This window comes from Arachis duranensis, chromosome 9, assembly GCF_000817695.3.
Source record: "Arachis duranensis cultivar V14167 chromosome 9, aradu.V14167.gnm2.J7QH, whole genome shotgun sequence".
Lineage (NCBI taxonomy): Eukaryota > Viridiplantae > Streptophyta > Magnoliopsida > Fabales > Fabaceae > Arachis > Arachis duranensis.
Window position 1 is genome coordinate 45,613,484 of NC_029780.3, and position 16,831 is coordinate 45,630,314.

At 40.9% G+C, this 16,831-nt stretch overlaps 2 non-coding genes across 2 annotated transcripts; both read left to right on the forward strand.

The window, feature by feature from the left end:
- The first annotated feature begins 8,394 nt into the window (after window positions 1-8,394).
- LOC127741708 (small nucleolar RNA R71) lies at window positions 8,395-8,498 on the forward strand. The gene has a single exon (XR_008002913.1). It is a non-coding gene; the product is annotated as a small nucleolar RNA R71 (small nucleolar RNA).
- An 8,218-nt stretch (window positions 8,499-16,716) lies between these two features.
- On the forward strand, window positions 16,717-16,824 carry LOC127741927 (small nucleolar RNA R71). Its single transcript, XR_008003115.1, has one exon. It is a non-coding gene; the product is annotated as a small nucleolar RNA R71 (small nucleolar RNA).
- The last annotated feature ends 7 nt before the right edge of the window (window positions 16,825-16,831 follow it).

Consider the following 16,831-nt stretch of genomic DNA (forward strand, 5'->3'; position numbering starts at 1 on the left):
GTTTAGAGACTCATGCCGTCACAAAGTGTATATTTCAGATCTGAAAATGTCATGAGGTACAAGAAAATGTCTGTAAAAGCTGTTTTAAATAGTAAACTAGTAACCTAGGTTTACAGAAAATTAGTAAACTAAGATAATTGGTGCAGAAATCCACTTCTGGGGCCCACTTGGTGTGTGCTGGGGCTGAGATTAAAGCTTTCCACGTGTAAAGGCTTTTCTTGGCGTCAAACTTCAGGTTATGACGTGTTTTGGGCGTTCAACTCCGGATAATGACGTTTTTCTGGCGTTTAACTCCAGACAGCAGCATGAACTTGGCGTTTAACGCCAAGTTACGTCGTCTATCCTCGCTCAAAGTATGGACTATTATATATTGCTGGAAAGCCCTGGATGTCTACTTTCCAACGCCGTTGAGAGCGCGCCAATTGGACTCCTGTAGCTCCAGAAAATCCATTTCGAGTGCAGGGAGGTCAGGATCCAACAGCATCAGCAGTCCTTTTTCAGCCTAAGTCAGATTTTTGCTCAGCTCCCTCAATTTCAGCCAGAAAATACCTGAAATCACAGAAAAACACACAAACTCATAGTAAAGTCCGGAAATATGATTTTTGCCTAAAAACTAATATTATTTTACTAAAAACTAACTGAAACATACTAAAATCTACATGAAATTACCCCCAAAAAGCGTATAAAATATCCGCTCATCAGTCGGCACAAACAACAAAGAGTTATAAAGTAATCCCTGAAAGAGACTTGAACAAGGTCCAAGAAATAACTCATAAAGAGCTCGACATGATAAAAATGGCCACCCAAAAACCTTAAAAAGCAAATCCTAATAGAGACCTCACAAAGGGTCCAACCGAAATGGATTGCTAAAGATAACTTCAGGACAAAGAAAGAAGACCAACATACAAGGTGGATTCAGCCTTAACAGAAGTCGGGCTACAAACATAAAGCAAAGAAAGGTCTATGACGTTAGGATTTTTGCTAGTAAAGAATTTATAAAAATATTCGCGTTGCAGATATAGCTTCTAAACTAACAGAAATCCCTTCGTACAAAAGTTTTGGTTGTCACAAGTAATAAACCCCTTTAAAATTGATAACCGAGTATTTAAACCTCGGGTCGTCTTCTCAAGGAATTGTAGGGAGGTATGTTCTTATTATTGGTTATGAAGATTGTAAATTAGGGTTTTGATGTTTGGGCAATGGGCACAAGTATATTTAAATGACAAATAAAATAAATTAACAATAATAAAATCTCTTGGCAAGGTATAAGAACTGGAAGTCCTATCCTAGTTATCCTTATCAATTGTAATGAGAATTGGATTTTTCTCCCACTTTGTTAACCTCTAACTATGAAGGTAAGTTAAGTGGATGAATTAATTCGAATCCTCAAGTCCCAGTCTTTCCTTGGGAAAAGTTAGAGTTATTGGATCTCGAATCAATTCTTGAAGAATTCTAATTTTCAATCAACAATGAGTTTGATAACTCAAGAGTTACCAATTAATCAACCAGAGCCAAAAGATAGAAAATCTAAATTAAAATCATTTATCTGAAAACATCTCAGTAATGTATATTAAATAAGAAAATCAATCCTAACATGGAAAGTTCATAAGTCAATTGGGCAACACAATTCAGATACAAATGAAAGCATCAGAGTAAATAAAAATAAAAGAGAAAATAAATAAAAGGAACATTGAACCTGAGATGAAGATGAAATATTCCTATTTCTAAAAAATCCTAATCCTAAATCCTAAGAGAAAGGAGAGAGCCTCTCTCTCTAAAAACTACATCTAAATCCTAAAAAGTGAATTCTGAGAGCCTCCTAAGTCTCTGCAAGTTCCCTGACTTTAATCTGTGTTTCTGGGCCGAAAACTGGGTTGAAATGCGGCCCAGAATCTCTGCCAGCGACTTTTGTAATTCTGTAGATCGCGCACGTCACGCGACCACGTCATCCATGCGGACGCGTCATTCGCGTTTTTTCCTTACCACGCGTTCGCGTCGTCCACGCTTCCGCGTCACTTGTGCTTTTCCAATCCGCGCGGTCGCGTGAGCCATGCAACCGTGTCACTGCGGATTCCTTTCTTCTGCGCGGTCGCGTCGCTAACGCGTACGCGTCACTTCTCGCTGGTCATCTCCTTAATTTCTTGTGTTCCTTCCATTTTTGCAAGCTTCCTTCCCAATCTCTCACTCATTCATGCCATATAAAGCCTGAAACACTTAACACACAGATCAAGGCATCGAATGGTAGTAAGAGAGAATTAAGATTAGCTAAATTAAGACCAAAGAAGCATGTTTTCAATCATGTAATAATTTTAGGAAGGAAACATAAATGCATGCTAATTATATGAATAAGTGGGTAAAGACCATGATAAAACCACACAATTAAACACATTGTAAACCATAAAATAGTGGTTTATCAGTCTAATGCAAACATAAGTCGCAGTAATAAATGCACTCAAGAAGCCATCAGAGTCAAGCCCAAGAGTTTGGAGACTATTTTGTTTAACAAAAATAAAGTTGCTAAGCAAAGCAACCAAAGAAGTACCAAAGTCAGAAGCATGCTTTACAAAATAGAAAGTTCAAAAGCCCACAGGCCAGGCTACGCCAAAATATACCAAGGATAATTAAAGAGAAGTCGGAAGTCCCTCATTAGTGGCATCAACATGAGCTGAAGGAGGACGAGTCTGGAGAGGCACCGCATCCACTGTCCCGTCGCCTCGACTCAAGGTCTGACAATCAGGATCTGACTCAACTACGGTCGAGGGTGCTGAAGTGACCGGCATAGCAGAAGCTTTAAGAGAAGGCGCAGGAAGAGGCTCAACGTCATCATCAGGATCATCCGGGATAATCTTGCCATCTTTTACTACATTATCAATACTAAAGAGGGTCAAATCGGAATCAGGGGCAATAATCCGGACCTTCTCCTGTAGGTTCTCATAGGCGGCAGTCACGCTACCTACAAGGTGACCCTGGAGCTCGGCATAATCAACCCGAGCAGTTTCCAAGTCATCCCGGAGATGCACCAATTCCCTATAAGCTGAGACATAGCTATCCTTGTGCTTCAATGCCATATCCTCAGCCAACTTCAAGGAAGCTGCCAAGGCGATAGAGCTAGCCTTCTCACCCTCCAATTCCTTTTCTACCTTCGCCAACTTCACCTCCAACTCTTCCTTCAGACCCTTGATCCGATCAAACTCCGATTTAGCCTCTTCCATGAAGGATTTCGTAGCATGAATCGGGATACCCTGAGCAGTTCGGAAAATAGCCACACCCATATGTGCCATCTTCACACTATTTCTGGTGATGAAATCTAGGTGCTGAAGAAGGGACATATCATCCATGGAAAGCGCATCGTAAGGGGCAATTTGCTGGTCGAAAAACTGGACAGCATTAAAATCCAGGGCATCCAGGTTAAAGGGCTCAGATATTTTTTGCTTTTTCAAGGAAGGAGCACCAGAAGCAGATGTAGAAGTTTGTGGAGGATTTGCCAGGTGAACCCGAGGAGTAGGGATCACCCTCCTCGGCCTGGGGGGAACTCGGCACGGGCGGTTTCATGATGGTTTGAGAAGACCCCTCCCCAGCCGCCTTGACCGAGATGTTTTGTGCAGCGGCTGCCTTCCTGGATTTTTTGAAAGCCTTCATGGAGTCATTGTTTTTAGACATTTCTGAAAAATAGAAAAGACAGAATCAACAAACAAAAGTCATAGATCACAGGGGTAAAATAGAATAAAATAACACGTCAGTCAATACCCAACACTTTTCAGACCAAAGATGGGTCCCCCAGAAATTTCTTAGTATCCAGATGCGGAGGCTCCTACCAAATATCCTCCAATACACTCACAAAGGCCTGTTCAACCCCGTCCATCATCTCCCAAGTATATCGAGACACCATGACATTCTTTTGCCACTCAAGAGGAAAAGCAGGTTCATCATTTTCATCAAGAAAAAAGGGGCGAATGATAAACCACTATTTTATGGTTTATCTTTTGCTTAATTAAGTGGTTTTTATCAACTCTTTACTCACTTATTCATACAATTTGCATGTTTTACATTTTCCTTCCTGATTTTGTGCTATGATTGAAAACATGCTTCTTTGGTCTTATATTTGTTAATATTAATCCTCTTTTATTACCATTAGATGCCGTGATATGTGTGTTAAGTGATTTCAGGGATTACAGGGCATGAATGGCTCAAAAGATGGAAAGGAAGCATGCAAAAGTGGAAGGAATACAAGAAGTTGAAGAAATTGCTAACTTGTCCAGCCTGACCTCTTCGCACTCAAACGACCATAACTTGAGCTACAAAGGTCCAAATGAGATGGTTTTAGTTGCGTTGGAAAGCTAACATCTGGGGCTTCGCACCGATATATAATTTGCCATAGCTGCCCTGACGCCAGGTGATGCGAACGCGTGGATCACGCGGCCACGTGACCTGGCAGGAACACAACCCACGCTAACGCGTGGATGACGCCTCTGCGTCACTCTTCCACGACCTGTATGGACCAGAAAGCGCTGGGAGTGATTTCTGGGCTATTTTTGACCTAGTTTTTAGCCCAGAACACACAGATTAGAGGCTATTAAGTGGGAGAATGCATCCATTCATAATCATGCTCTGAGAATTCATAATTTTAGTTTTAGATGTAGTTTTTAGAGAGAGAGGTTCTCTCCTCTCTCTTAGGATTAGGATTAGGATTCCTCTTAAAGGATATAGGATTTCTTTTAATCACTTCAGGATTATTTCATCTTCATCAGGTTCAATAATTTATGTTTCTCTTCTACTTTTATTTACCATGATATTTTTATTTGTGTTTGATTGATGTTGCCCAATTGGCTGATGATATTGTCCATATTAGAATTGACATTTTTATTTAATATGATTTGAGGTATTTCAGATTTATATGTTATGGATGCTTTGGTTTTATTCAATTTATTTTCATTCCAGTAGATTTAATCCCTTTCCTTTTGGTCTTGGTTAAGAAATCAGTAACTCAGGAGTTATCTTAGCTCAACATAATTGATAACTATTATCTTTGCTAATTGAATTGAACTTCAATAATCCCAACCTTTTCTTAGGAAATAAATAGGATTCGAAGGTCAAACTAATTAGTCCCTTGACTTTCCTTTGCTTTAGCAAAGGTTAACTAAGTGGAATTAAGATTCAACTTTCATTATTATTGATAATAATAACTAAGTCTGGACTTCCATTTTCTCATACCTTGGTAAAGGATTTGCTTTACAGTATTTATTTATTTTAATTGTCATTTGAATTACTTGTCATACTTCTTCCTTATTTCCAAAACCCCCAATTTTACCTTTTTCATAGCCAATAATAAGAACATACCTCCCTGCAATTCCTTGAGAAGACGACCCGAGGTTTAAATACTCGGTTATCAAAAGGGGTTTGTTACTTGTGACAACCAAAATGTTTGCACGAAGGGATTTCTGTTGGTTTAGAATCTATATCTACAACGTGACTATTTTTATAAAATTCTTTACTAGTAAAAATCCTAACGTCAGCGAACCCCCTCAATAGCTCGAACTTTAAAGAAATAGTTTTTAAAGTCCTTAAAGGACTCATCATACATGGCAAAGACTTTGTGCCCTTGAGCAGATCCAAAGGAAACCCAAGAAGCTTTCTTTTTTGAAGAGGCCCCAGGCTTGGCCGAAACAAACAAATAGAGGAAAAGAGTTAGAGAAGGCTTGATGCCTAACTCTTGATACAGCAGCTGAAAATTTTTTATAAAACCCCATGAATTGGGATGAAGCTGGGATGGAGCAATGTTACAAGACTACAACAAGTCGGTCTCAAAAGCGAAAAAAGGAAAAGTAATGTCCAACAAACTAAAGAAGTATTCATAAGCATAAAAATAGGGATGCTCGCCCTCAACTAAAGTAGGAAAACAAACTCTCTCATTGGAATCAGGCGCTACCAGCTCGTAATTCCCTTCCTGGGCACCACTACCACAAACCCTGTGGTATTTTCGCAGCTCTCTACAGAAGTTGGAATCCACCACTGAAAGACATAGAAGAACCATGGAATCCACCCAATCAACCATGCCCTTAGGGACTTGGGAAGACGTCTCAATAATATTCTTGCGAGAAGCCATAAGACCAACTAGTCCTATAATAAAGAAAAGAATATCGGATTACTAAAGCACATCTCGGACAGCAGCAAAACAAATCGACTACACAACCCAGTGCATTACAAGCAATAAAAGGAGTCCCCAGGACTTACACTAAAAATCCTGGGGCACCATTTGGGGGGCAGCCACAATACAAGAACCCAAGAAGATTTACAAGATTCACACCCCAGCAACAATCCTTCCCTTTCAAACCAGAAACAACAACCGAAGCAGAAATCATCAAGAAAACATCGTCTTCATCGAAACTACCAACAGAACCTAAAACCACTAAAGGAGCAACCTTTTTCAAGCAGCGGCAACATGCAAAACCCTAGAGACACTAAACAGAAGGGCGAAGAGAGGACCAGAACACGTACATCACAACGGCAGTCAAGCATGGAAATATGAAAAGATTCAAGCTTTCCAACATAGATGCAGGCAAAATCAAAACTTTATTGAAGAATCACATTCCAAAGCAAGTAAAGAAGCAGGGAAAAGAACCAACCTGAGGAAAAGAGGAAGCGCTGAAGAAGGTGAAGAAAGAAGGAAACCAAAATCGCACTCCAAGAACAACACCAAATGATCGCCAAGCAAACGTCGCAGAAGGAAATGAGAAAATCACAAAGAAAACAGAAAAGAGAGAAAGAAGGTTACGAAGAAGAGAAACCATTTTTTAAATGTGAAGTTTAAAAATAAAGAGACCCAGAGAAAGCGGAGCATTAAAAGCCCATTAATGAGGGTGTTAAACCCTCGCATGTTTCCAAAGCTAGAGTGCTAAATGCAAAAGCACATGCTTAAAGAAGCAGAAATGTTCCACATTCAAAAAGGAGCTCTACAAAGATAAAGCGACAAAATGCTCAAGTTTGGCTTTACCCGAGCAGGCTCGAAGACCAAGACTCGACCTCCAGATAAAGACCGAGCTCGAGCAGGGGCACTATTCATACCCTGGATCAAGCTGTCCGACCCGGGATGTTCTACAGACAAAGCAACCGACCTCTTCAGGTCAGGACAACCCGACCTCTTTCCAAAGAGCTCGGCCAAGTCACCAGAAAAGCCCAAAAAAGGGCCCAAATAGAGGAACATGCCCCAAATCCTAAAGCAGCCCAAGCCTACAGAGGGAAGGGCGGTTCCCATGATAGATAAGATGACCTCACCTAGAAGGTAAGATAAGATAAGATAACTAACTTATCTTATCTAAAAAGGTCATGCCTCATCACTATAAATACACTGGAGCACCCAGGTATAACTCATACTCTGATTCTACTCAATACCTGCTTAAGACCCTTGCTAACTTAAGCATCAGAGTCCCTTGCAGGTACCCCCACCATCCGGGGACGAAGGATCAGCACCATCACCAAGTCGGACACAACAGCACCGACCAGCACAGAAGGTCTCATCCGAGATCGACCAACAGTTTCAGGTAACCCTCGGAATAGTGACCATCTTACATTCTTCCCATCTCACCTTCTTTGCTTCTCCTCTTGGATTTTTCTCAGTGTCACTTGAGATGCTATCTGTGGGCTTAGGGATCTGTTGAGAGAGATATCCTACTTGAGATTCGAGCCTCTTGATGGTGTCCCCCCGATTCTTCATATTAGCCCGTACTTCATCCTTGAACACTCTATTGTCTTGAACTTCCTTTCATATATCTTCAAGCAAAACCTCAATTCTAGAGAGCTTATCTTCAGATGGTGGTGGTGAGTTGGGGTTAGAGTGTTGAGAATGGCCATTTTAGTATTCATACGATCTCTGTGTGGAATATTGGTAGGCTGCATTATTGTTGGGGTTGTGGCATCTCTGATCTTGGCCTTGATCTTGTTGGTGTCTCCACCCAAAGTTTGGATGGTTCATCCAACCAGGGTTGTTAGGTTTTGGAGTATGGATCATGGGATTTCCTGGGTGAGTTTCCAACATAGTTGGCCTGTTTCCAGTCACCTCCTACCTCTGTAGTTACTCCTTTTTGAGCTGATGATGAGGTGGTGACTGCTGCAACTTGGTTCCTTTCCATCTGCTTGGTAAGGTCAGCCAACTGCTTGGTAATCATCATGTTTTGAGCTAGCAGTGCATCCATATGGTTTAACTCCATTACTCCTCGAGTGTTGCTCCTTTCAGAAGCATAGAAGTAGTCATTCTTAGCTACAGTCTCAATGATATCTATGGCTTCTTCAATGGTCTTCTTCTTATTTAGAGATCCCCCGGAATAGTGGTCTACTACCTTCTTTGATTCGTAAGACAACCCTTCATAGAAGATGTGTAGTTGCACCCATTCATTAAATATGTCTGGCGGGCACCTTCTTGTTAAGTCTTTAAACCTCTCCCATGCCTCATAGAGAGTTTCACCATCTTGTTGCCTAAAGGTTTGTACATCATCTCTCAACCTGTTGATCCTTTGAGGAGGATAGAATCTCACCAAGAACTTGTTTACCACATCTTCCCAGGCTGTTAAACTCTCATTCGGGAAGGATTCCAGCCATTTAAATGCTTTATCCCTAAGAGAGAAGGGGAACAAAAGCAATCTATAGGTGTTAGGATGAACACCATTAGACTTCACAGTATCGCATATTCTTAGGAAGGTGGTCAAGTATTGATTGGGATCTTCTTGGGCACTTCCTCCGAATGAACAGTTGTTCTGGACAAGGGTGATCAGCTAGGGCTTTAGTTCAAAGTTATTGGCATGTATTGTTAGTTTTGGATACTGCTTCCATAGTTTTCTAGATTTGGAGTAATATAAGAGCATAGAACTCTTCTCTCCTGCCCAGATTGGTATGCTGGGCCCTCTCTGGCATGGTTATGCATCTCTTCCTCATGGTGGTTTTCCATGTTTTCCTCCATGGCTGTCTCAAAGTTCTCTTCTTCTTCCTCAGCACCAACAACACTCTTCCTTCTTGATTCCCTCCTTAATCTAAAGAGGGTCCTCTCAGGTTCAGATTCAAAGGAGGTTGAGGCTCCTCTTCTTCTACCTGTCATACAATCAGCAAGTCACAAGTAAGAGAAAAGTGAAGAAATCGCTCTTGTTAAGGTTACTATTAGTGTGAGTGAAGCAATTTATCAAACAGTTAGTGGATTAGTTGACAGAGTTGTGAATTAACTAAGAGATTAAAACAAAAAGAGAAATAATAAATGAAAATGGTTGAAACTGAAAGTAAATGACATAAACAAAATAAATGAAATAGAAGGAAATTGCTCAATCTAGTTATCCTCTAGTTTAATCATTGTCGATACAAAATCAAACCCCGGCAATGGCGCCATAAACTTGATGCACAAAAACTTGTCTCTCAACAAGTTTCCTTTCGGCAAGTATACCGAATTGTCGTCAAGTAAAAACTCACAATAGTGTGAGGTCCAATCCCACAGGGTTGATTGGTCGAGCAACTTTAATTAGAGGAATGTCCTAGTCAAGCTAAGCCAAATTGAGTGAGAATTGCAGAAAATTAAAGGCGGGAAAGATAAATGACATGGAATATAAATTTGCAGAATCTTAAATGGGGAAATGGGGAGATGATCATGAAAGTAAATAACAATAAGTAAAGAGAATGGGTAAGATCAGAGATGGAAAATTCATTGGGCTTAGGAGATGTTGCATTCTCCGGATCAAGTTCATCTTCATCTCTTCCTTAGGAGATGGAAAATTCATTGGGATTGAACAATTTCCCGATTCCTTGATTTAATTGCTCATGAGAAGAGATAAAGTTTGGTCACTGATTATACCACACACCTTCATAGATCAAAATATTGGTAGGATTACATGTCACGATATCCATCCAACCCCCAACCTAATCCAATGTGAGAAAGCATTTCTAGCATGATCTCCTCATTCCTCTTCCAAGGCTCAGAGGAGATCCAATTATGGAGAGTTTCTTTTCCAAGATAACTAACCAATTGGTTGAAGACTGAAGGCTTTCTAGCAAAATCAAGAGAAAAGAAAGAGGAAGAAGAATGAAAACTATAATTGATCCATCAAATTACAACAGAGCTCCCTAACCCAATGAAAGGGGTTTAGTTGTTCATAGCTCTGGGAATGGAACGCGTAAAAGAAAAGTGCATTCTAAAGTAACTAGAAATTACAGAGAAAGTAAATATACAGAGTGTAGCTCCCAATAATGCCAAGCTCCTTTCTAGTTCAAAACTACTCCTATATATACTACTCTTTCGATCTTCTAGTTAGCTCTCCAAGTCTTGGATATGGGCCTTTGATCTTTAGTTGAAGCAGTTACAGTCCTCAGTGGGCTCAGGTTTGCTTGCAGAAAGTGGGTGAGTTAGGCATGGTATGCAGTTAGTCAGGACGTCAGTGGTGTTAATGTTAAGTGTGAATTCTGGTTCGAAGACGTTAGTGACAATAACTTTGTCACTAACATCCCAACCTACTTGAGCCACGTTAACTCCAACGTTAGTGGCACTAACGTGACTACTAACGCAGCCTTTCCATCCTTCGCTAGCATTATTGGCGCTAACTTTGCCAATAATGCTACCTGCTTGCCCTTTCTCCCACGTTAATGGTCCACGTTAGTGTAACTAACATGACCATTAACGTAGGCATGCCATGACACGAAGGCATTAGTGATACTAAATTTGTCACTAACGCTACAAAACTCTTTCTCTTCCACGTTAGTGCTCACGTTAATTGCACTAACGTGGGTGTACTTCGCCATCTCCATCGTTAGTGACAAAGTTAGTGTCACTAACGTTGGAATCTTCATCCCTTGCTCCACGTTACCCTTCACGTTAGTGGCATTAACGTGGCCACTGGTGCACGAAATTGTGATCATCAATGGCCATCAACATGGTACGCACAATTATAATCTCAACTCTTTATCACAACTTCGCACAACTAACCAGCAAGTGCACTAGGTCGTCCAAGTAATAAACCTTACGCGAGTAAGGGTTGATCCCACGGAGATTGTTGGTATGAAGCAAGCTATGGTCATCTTGTAAATCTCAGTCAGGCATATTCAAATGGTCATAGATGATTTATAAATAAAGCATAAAATAAAGATAGAGATACTTATGTAATTCATTGGTGAGAATTTCAGATAAGCGTATGGAGATGCTTTGTCCCTTCCGTCTCTCTGCTTTCCTACTGTCTTCATCCAATCCTTCTTACTCCTTTCTATGGAAAGCTGTATGTAGGGTTTTACCGTTGTCAATGGCTACCTCCCATCCTCTCAGTGAAAATGTTCAACGCGCTCTGCCACAGCACAGCTATTCAGCTGTCGGTTCTCGATCATGTCGGAATAGAATTCAGTGATTCTTTTGCGTCTGTCACTAACGCCCCACAATCGCGAGTTTGAAGCTCGTCACAGTTATTCAATCCTTGAATCCTACTCAGAATACCACAGACAAGGTTTAGACCTTCCAGATTCTCATGAATGCCGCCATCAATTCTAGCTTATACCACAAAGATTCTGATTAAGAAATCCAAGAGATAAACATTCAAGCCTTGTTTGCTTGTAGAACATCATAAAAACATGATCAAAAGATCTAAAGTGATCAAAAGATGAAAATACAATAGCAAAAGGTCCTATTTGTAGAGAACTAGTAGCTTAGGGTTTACAAAGATGAGTAAATGACATAAAAATCCATTTCCGGGCCCACTTGGTGTGTGCTTGGGCTGAGCATTGAAGCATTTTCGTGTAGAGACTCCTCTTGGAGTTAAACGCCAGCTTTTGTGCCAGTTTGGGCGTTTAACTCCCATTCTTGTGCCAGTTCCGGCGTTTTACGCCAGAATTCTTGAGCTGACTTGGAATGCCTGTTTGGGCCATCAAATCGCGCGCAAAGTATGGACTATTATACATTGCTGGAAAGCCCAGGATGTCTACTTTCCAACGCAATTGAGAGCGCGCCAATTGGGCTTCTGTAGCTTCAGAAAATCCACTTTGAGTGCAGGTGGGTCAGAATCCAACAGCATCCACAATCCTTTTCAGCCTCTGAATCAGATTTTTGCTCAGGTCCCTCAATTTCAGCCAGAAAATACTTGAAATCACAGAAAAATACACAAACTCATAGTAAAGTCCAGAAAAGTGTATTTTAACTAAAAACTAATAAAAATATAATAAAAACTAACTAAAACATACTAAAAACATACTAAAAACAATGCCAAAAAGTGTACAAATTATCCGCTCATCACAACACCAAACTTAAATTGTTGCTTGTCCCTAAGCAACTGAAAATCAAATAAGATAAAAAGAAGAGAATATGCAATGAATTCCAAAAACATCTATGAAGATCAGTATTAATTAGATGAATGGGGCTTTAGCTTTTTGCCTCTGAACAGTTTTGGCATCTCACTTTATCCTTTGAAATTCAGAATGATTGGCTTCTATAGGAACTCAGAATCCAGATAGTGTTATTGATTCTCCTAGTTAAGTACGATGATTCTTGAACATAGCTACTTTATGAGTCTTGGCCATGGCCCAAAGCACTCTGTCTTCCAGTATTACCACCGGATACATACATGCCACAGACACATAACTGGGTGAACCTTTTCAGATTGTGACTCAGCTTTGCTAGAGTCCCCAATTAGAGGTGTCCAGGGTTCTTAAGCACACTCTTTTTGCCTTGGATCACAACTTTATTATTTCTTTTTCTCTTTTCTTTCTCTCTTTTTTTTTTGAATTCACTGCTTTTTCTTGTTTCAAGAATCATTTTTATGATTTTTCAGATCCTCAGTAACATGTCTCCTTTTTCATCATTCTTTCAAGAGCCAACATTCGTGAACAACAAATTCAAAAGACATATGCACTGTTCAAGCATACATTCAGAAACCAAAAGTATTGCCACCACATCAAAATAATTAATCTATTATAAAATTTAAAATTCATGCAATTATTCTCTTTTTCAATTAAGAACATTTTTCATTTAAGAAAGGTGATGGATTCATAGGATATTCATAACTTTAAGGCATAGACACTAAGACACTAATGATCATAAGACACAAACATGGACAAACATAAGCATGAAAATTCGAAAAACAGGAAAATAAAGAACAAGGAGATTAAAGAACGGGTCCACCTTAGTGATGGCGGCTTGTTCTTCCTCTTGAAGATCTTATGGAATGTTTGAGCTCCTCAATGTCTATCCCTTGTCTTTGTTGCTCCTCTCTCATGTTTCTTTGATCTTCTCTAATTTCATGGAGGAGAATGGAATGTTCTTGGTGCTCCACCCTTAGTTGTCCCATGTTGGAACTCAACTCTCCTAGGGAGATGTTGATTTGCTCCCAATAGTTTTGTGGAGGAAAGTGCATCCCTTGAAGCATCTCAGGGATTTCATGATGAGTGGGATCTCTTGTTTGCTCCATTCTTTTCTTAGTGATGGGCTTGTCCTCATCAATGAGGGTGTCTCCCTCTATGTCAATTTCGACTGAATAACAGAGGTGACAAATGAGATGAGGGAAGGCTAACCTTGCCAAGGTAGAGGACTTGTCCGCCACCTTATAAAGTTCTAGGGATATAACCTCATGAACTTCTACTTCCTCTCCAATCATGATGCTATGAATCATGATAGCCCAGTCTATAGTAACTTCGGACCGGTTGCTAGTGGGAATGATTAAGCGTTGAATAAACTCCAACCATCCTCTAGCCACGGGCTTGAGGTCATGCCTTCTCAGTTGAACCGACTTCCCTCTTGAATCTCTCTTCCATTGAGTGCCCTCTTCACAAATGTCTGTGAGGACTTGGTCCAACCTTTGATCAAAGTTGACCCTTCTAGTGTAAGGGTGTTCATCTCCTTGCATCATGGGCAAGTTGAATGCCAACCTTATATTTTCCGGACTAAAATCCAAGCATTTCCCCCGAACCATTGTAAGCCAATTCTTTGGGTCTGGGTTCACACTTTGATCATGGTTCTTAGTGATCCATGCATTAGCATAGAACTCTTGAACCATTAAGTTTCCGACTTGTTGAATAGGGTTGGTAAGAACTTCCCAACCTCTCCTTCGGATCTCGTGTCGGATCTCTGGATATTCACTCTTTTTGAGTTTGAAAGGGACCTCGGGGATCACCTTTTTTATGGCCACAACTTCATAGAAGTGGTCTTGATGCACCCTTGAGATGAATCTCTCCATCTCCCATGACTCGGAGGTGGAAGCTTTAGCCTTCCCTTTCCTCTTTCTAGAGGTTTCTCCGGCCTTAGATGCCATAAATGGATATGGAAAAACCAAAAGCAATGCTTTTACCACACCAAACTTAGAAGGTTTGCTCATCCTCGAGCAAAAGAAGAAAGAAGAGAGTAGAAGAAGAAGAAATAGAGGAGATGGATGTGGCTTTGTGTTTCGGCCAAGGGGGAGAAGTAGTGTTCAGGTTGTGTGAAAATGAAGGAGTGAAGAAGGGTTTATATAGGGGAGGAGAGAGGGGTAGGGTTCGGTCATATATGGGTGGGTTTGGGAGGGAAAGTGGTTTGAATTTGAATGGTGAGGTAGGTGGGGTTTTATGAAGGATAGATGTGAGTGGTGAAGAGAATAGTGGGATTTGATAGGTGAGGGGTTTTTGGGGAAGAGGTGTTAAGGTGATTGGTGAATGGGTGAAAAAGAGAGAGAGTGGTGGGGTAGGTGGGGATCATGTGGGGTCCACAGATCTTGAGGTGTCAAGGAAAATTCATCCCTGCACCAAGTGGCGAGCAAAAATGCTATTTCTGCCATTTCTGGCGTTAAACACCGGGATGGTGCCCATTTCTGGCGTTTAACGCCAACTTCTTGCCCCTTCCTGGCGTTTAACGCCAGTCTGGTGCCCCTTTCTGGCGTTAAACGCCAAGAATGGTGCCAAACTGGGCGTTAAACGCCCATTTGCTGCCCTTACTGGCATTTAAACGCCAGCAAGTTTTCCTCCAGGGTGTGCTGTTTTTCTTTCTGTTTTTCATTCTGTTTTTGCTTTTTCAATTGATTTTGTGACTTCCCATGATCATCAACCTGTAGAAAACATAAAATAACAATGGAAAATAGATAAATATAACATTGGGTTGCCTCCCAACAAGCGCTTCTTTAATGTCAGTAGCTTGACAGTGGGCTCTTATGGAGCCTCACAGATACTCAGAGCAATGTTGGAACCTCCCAACACCAAACTTAGAGTTTGACTGTGGGGGCTCTGTTTGACTCTGTTTTGAGAGAAGCTCTTCATGCTTCCTCTCCATTGTTACAGAGGGATATCCTTGAGCCTTAAACACAAGGGATTCTTCATTCACTTGAATGATCAATTCTCCTCTGTCAACATCAATCACAGCCTTTGCTGTGGCTAGGAAGGGTCTGCCAAGGATGATGGATTCATCCATGCACTTCCCAGTCTCTAGGACTATGAAATCTGCAGGGATGTAATGGTCTTCAACCTTTACCAGAACATCCTCTACAAGTCCATAAGCTTGTTTTCTTGAATTGTCTGCCATCTCTATTGAGATTCTTGTAGCTTGCACCTCAAAGAACCCTAGCTTCTCCATTACAAAGAAAGGCATGAGGTTTATACTTGACCCTAGGTCACACAGAGCCTTCTTGAAGGTCATGGTGCCTACTGTACAAGGTATTAAGAATTTTCCAGGGTCCTGTCTCTTTTGAGGTAATCTCTGCCTAGTCAAGTCATCCAGTTCTTTGGTGAGCAAAAGGGGTTCATCCTCCCAAGTCTCATTACCAAATAACATGTCATTTAGCTTCATGATTGCTCCAAGGTACTTGGCAACTTGTTCTTCAGTGACATCTTCACCCTCTTCAGAGGAAGAATACTCATCAGAGCTCATGAATGGCAGAAGTAAATCCAATGGAATCTCTATGGTCTCAGTGTGAGCCTCAGATTTCCATGGTTCCTCATTAGGGAACTCATTGGAGGCCAATAGACGTCCATTGAGGCCTTCCTCAGTGGCACTCACTGCCTCTTTCTCCTCTCCAAGTTTGGCCATGTTGATGGCCTTGCACTCTCCTTTTGGATTCTCCTCTGTATTGCTTGGAAGAGTACTAGGAAAGAGTTTAGTAACTTTCTTACTCAGCTGACCCACTTGTGCCTCCAAGTTTCTAATGGAGGACCTTGTTTCAGTCATGAAACTTTGAGTGGTTTTGATTAGATCAGAGACCATGGTTGCTAAGTCAGAGTGGCTCTGGTTAGAATTCTCTGTATGTTGCTGAGAAGATGATGGAAAAGGCTTGCCATTGCTAAACCTGTTTCTTCCACCATTATTGTTGTTGAAACCTTGTTGAGGTCTCTGTTGATCCTTCCATGAGAGATTTGGGTGATTTCTCCATGAAGGATTATAGGTGTTTCCATAGGGTTCTCCCATGTAATTCACCTCATCCATTGATGGGTTCTCAAGATCATAAGCTTCTTCTTCAGATGAAGCATCCTTAGTACTGCCTAGTGCAGCTTGCATTCCAGACAGACTTTGAGAAATCATATTGACTTGCTGAGTCAATATTTTATTCTGAGCCAATATGGCATTCAGAGTATCAATCTCAAGAACTCCTTTCTTCTGATTCGTCCCATTGTTCACAGGATTCCTTTCAGAAGTGTACATGAATTGGTTATTTGCAACCATTTCAATGAGTGCTTGAGCTTCTGCAGGCGTCTTCTTCAGATGAAGAGATCCTCTAGCAGAGCTGTCCAATGACATCTTGGACAGTTCCATTCGGAAAGCATGTCAGAAGGACACTTTTTGATCAATTGTTTGTATCTTTCCCAAGCTTCATAGAGGGATTCACCTTCCTTCTGTCTGAAAGTTTGGACTTCCACTCTAAGCTTACTCAAT